The sequence below is a fragment of the Penaeus monodon genome, chromosome 9 (assembly GCF_015228065.2).
Source record: "Penaeus monodon isolate SGIC_2016 chromosome 9, NSTDA_Pmon_1, whole genome shotgun sequence".
Classification (NCBI taxonomy): Eukaryota; Metazoa; Arthropoda; class Malacostraca; order Decapoda; family Penaeidae; genus Penaeus; species Penaeus monodon.
The window spans coordinates 11118535-11123119 of NC_051394.1; positions in this window are offsets into that span (position 1 = coordinate 11118535).

The window sequence follows — 4585 nt, forward strand, 5'->3', positions numbered from 1 at the left end:
ATTGCAAAAAAAATGAAGCATAAAAAGAAATTTTACAAAAAGATAACGTGTCAAGTAAGGTTTTAATTACTTGGATGGTCAGGATTAGCGATTCAATAGGTACCCAAATATTGAAGAAAAAAAAATTAATTGAAAAGAATTCCTATTTTGGGTAAAATAGGCAAGTATTATGTTCGAACATGGCAGCGGGCCCCAAATTTAATTCTAACAGTGCGCGTCTCGGCGTTTTAATCGTATGACGTAAGTGTGCGGCGGGCGCGGATTCCTTCGTTTAGGGCCCATGAGGGGGGCTTAACTTGCGGTGAAAATCAACAGTGCGCGTCTCGGCTTCAATGTAGACGAATTCTGGTGGGGGCGGGCGCAGGTTCCTTCGTTTGGGCCATGGCCGGGCTTAAAATTAAAACTTGCGGGATGAAACCGAGAAAACCTATATAAAGATGGTCTCAATGTTTTGCATTATTTGAAACGGGAGATCTCTCATCTTTTCCCCAAAACCTTTAAAACTAAAGAAGCATAAACCCAACTTTCTGAGGACGATTCAACTTCGGAGGACGTCGAAAAAGAGATTTGAGTTCATTTATTAGTCATGGGGATGGCACATAGAATACGAAATTTTTGAGTAAATTTCCCGGGAAAAGGTGGGCGGTAGGAAAAAAAGGGATAGTCGGTGATCAAAATCTACGTGTGAACGAGCACAGATTGACGCAAGTAAGGGGGGGAGAAAATGATATAAAAAACGATATAGTGTTACACAGATATAAAAATACGCAAAAAGTAATAAAGTGATTATAATGGAATAAAAAAGAGAAAAAATGAAATTTTCATTTTTTCGACAGAAAAAAACATGAAAATTGAGAAGCACCCAAACATAACAAATTAAATTAAAATTTGAAAGGGACTCATTTGTTCGGAGGAAGATTTTGGAAATTGTGCGATCTGGGATAAAAATTAATAGACAGAAAATCAAAAAAATACATCAATTACGGGATGGTTAGGGCTGGGGATGGTGTGAAGTGAGGGGGTTTCCTTGGTTTTATCTCAGTGGGGGTGTTTAAAAACAAAGGTTGCGGGGGGGATTAGTAGTAAGAGTTTAGTGTGCTTTGTAGGGCTGTACTTGAATTTGAAAAAAGGGAAATTGTATGCAAAGGGTGGGGGGTATAGGGGGGCAATAGTTACTCTGGGATTAAAAGGGACACTTACTTTTTATAGTAAAAAGGGAAGATTGTTGGGGCTGGATAGAACTGCCTCCTGCTTGTTTTACGAGGGTTCGCGGGGAAAATTACGAGGCTGGTTTTACCGGATTGGCGAGTGTGGCGGCGTAGAGTGCGAGGGTACATCTTCAGGACTTCGTCAGGAGGGGAGCCAGGGGTGATGGTCAGACGAAGTAGTAGGACAGAAAAGGTGCGGGGAGGCGTGATCGAAACACTTGGTGCGATGGGTGGGGCGTTAAAGAGGCGGGGGGCGAGCAGGGGGTAGGCGAATATGCGTTGGCTTGTGAGGGTTTTTGAAAACCCCCTGCCATAGATGTAAGCGAAAAGCCCCCGTGTCGCCAATGTAAAAGACACGTGAGTTTGGGAGCACCACTTCGCCAGATGTAAGCGAGTGGGGCCCCCGCAAGCCACCAAATTGATGCAGAGAGATTAAGAGCACCCCCTCCTAGATTGAGCGAGACGAGAGATGGGCTTGGGGGGGTAGTGAAAAAGGGGGTTAGCTGCTGGTTTTTTCTTTTCGACAGATTGAGACCCCCCCAAAAGCCCCCGGTCCCGGTGGGGCGAGGTGGTGGGGCTGGACCCCCGGTTTGGGTTGGGCCGTCTGCTGTGTCTCTCTCTGTGTGTCCTCCTTTGGGGGTGTCCCTTTTTTCGGGGGTTCCCTTTTAGGACGGTGTTTGTTTTCCCGTGGGAAAAAAGAAAGCCACGAATCTGATCCTGCCCAAGGGGAAGGCACTGTTGGCGGGGGTGTAAAGTGTACATCCCGGTCTTGCTACTATTGTTGACAATATTTTTATATATACACACACACATGCACACACATAAATGTAAAAACTTGTATATATGCATATATGTATTTGTTGAGAGAAAGAAGAAAGAAAAAAAAAGAGAGAAAAAGAGAGTGAGTGAGGAGAAGAAGAGAGAGAGAAAGAGGAGGGAGAGAGAGAGAGGAGAGAGAGAGAGAGAGAGAGAGAGAGAGAGAGAGAGACTGACTCTATTATGCCAATGGTTCGTAAACGTAACAGCGTACGCATAGAGAGTGGGTAAAACATCTTCTAAGCGCGAATGTTATTTTTAATCACAATTCACGTAATTGGGTCGGGTACTGAAGTTGAACGAATGCCGTTGCAATTCTAAAAGGATTTTCACACATTCATTTCACCGAATGCGGTTCTACTGTCACCGGAGATGAAGACAAAATTACATCAGTCAGATTTATAACTCAGACAGCGAAGGCCTCCACTTGCGCTTCAAACACACACACGCAAAAAAACACCACACACACACACACACAACATACACACACACACACACCACACACACACACCCACAACCCCAAAAAAACCCCACACAACAATCAACAACTATGAACCCAAAAGTTTCCTCGCCATAACTAAAGTTTTTTTTTTTTTATTTTTTTTTAATTTTAGCTCCCAAAATTTTTAATAAAAGCGGAAAAAAAATTTTTTTCTACCAAAATTTTCCTCTTAAAAACACACACACACACACCCCACCAAATACAACATACACACACAAAACAACACAACACCACACAACCATTTCTAGCCAATCCCCGTAAGCCTCTTGGCATTATAGTCTACGATAGCAACCTTCATCCGCGTCAACATCTAGTATTCACCTCACGTTTAAATTTAGGGGAATATCGCAAATGTTGACTAGACAAATATTTAACAGGTTTAGACGTTTAGACTACCAATGGCGGGCTCGGTATCACTTGATGAGATGGGCGTGAAGCAGAAACGGATTGGCTGCGGGTTTTAAGACTGCGTACCGTGATTTTGCTCCCAGTTGACCCTGGGGTGCGGTAGGGTTCATTAAGGTTATTTGCTACATCGGACCCCTGGTACTGGGGTAGATATTTTTTCATCAGTATCTAGTAGAGTATAAGTATAGTTTTAAAATGTTTACTGACGTCATTCTGTTGCCTTTCTTAAAAAAAAAAAAATGTACGCACATACTAAAGTAAAGTAAACATTATTCCCTAGTTAGTGGTCTGTGATAAGAATGAAAGAGGAGCAAATAATCAAAGAAAGAAAAACGGAACAAAGAAAGGAAGAAAAGAGAAGAAGGGAAAGAAACAAAGAAAAAAAAACATAGCAAAGAAACGAAGAAAGAGAAGTGCAAAGCAACAAAGAAAGAAAAACGGAACAAAGTAACGAAGAAAGAGAAGAAAAGCAAAGAAACAAAGAAATAAAAAGAACAAATAAACAAACAAAGAAAAACATAGCAAATAAACGAAGAAAGAAAAAAAAAAGATCAAATAAAGAAAGAAAGCAAGGTAACCGGCGATAACTAAATCAGGATAATCACCCAAAACGGCTTTTGTAATTCCCGAAAAAAAATAAAAAAAGTAAAAGAAACAATGAAAAAATGAAACACACAACAACTCCAGTGCCATGTAACCGAAGCCATCAATTAATCGGGCTCTCCCCCCCCCTCTCTGTCTCTTTCGCGTTACTGTTTCTCCCTCTTCTCCTCATCTTCTCCCTGTTCTTCCTCCTCCTCCTTCTTGTGTTTGGTCTCTTTGGTCTTTTTTTTTTTCTTCTTCTTCTTCTGTCTACTTTTCTTCTCTCTCTCTCTCTCTCTCTCTCTCTCTCTTTTCCTCTCTCCCCCCTTTTCTCTCCTTTCTCCTCTTTTTTCCCTCCCCCTTTTCCCCCTCCCCTCCTCTCTCTCCCCTTTTCCCTCTCTCTCTTTCCCCCTCTTTTCTCTCTTTTCTCCCCTTTCCTTCTCTTCCCTTTCCCCCCTTTTCTCCTCTCTCCCTTCTCTCCTCTCCTTTTCCTCTTCTCCTCCTCTCTCTCTCTTTCCTCTCTCAAAGACTGGAACTTTTTTTTTTTTTGAAATTTTAATTTTTGCTTTTTGGGAAAATTAGTGCATACCCCATAAAATTAATTTAAAGAAAAAAAAATTACCAGTTGACTGAAAAACCCAACCCTGTGCATGAAAAGATGAATAGCAATGCCTTTAGTATATTTACGTGCGCTTACTGTGCGTTTGCGTGCGTTTGCGTGTGTTTCCGTTCGTTATCGTGTGGTTGCGTGTACAAAAAAAAAAGAAAGAAAAGAAAAATAGAGGCAGTGACCGAGGACCTACAACGACCCATACGGCAAGGAGATTCACGAGAAGACATTTCCATAAAGCTTAGATCTGGGAAAAAAAAAAAAAAAAAAAAAAAAAAAAAAGCGATTTTAAAGCTTAGATCTGGGAAAATTTAATATGAAGGGGAACAAATGGAGAGAAATAAAGGGGGAAAGGCAGAAAGGTAAGCAAAGAGTGGAGGGGGAGGAAGGGAGGGAAGGGAGGAGGGGGGGGAAGGGGGAAATGGGGGAAAGGAGAGGAAGAGTAAAAGGAAAGGGGGG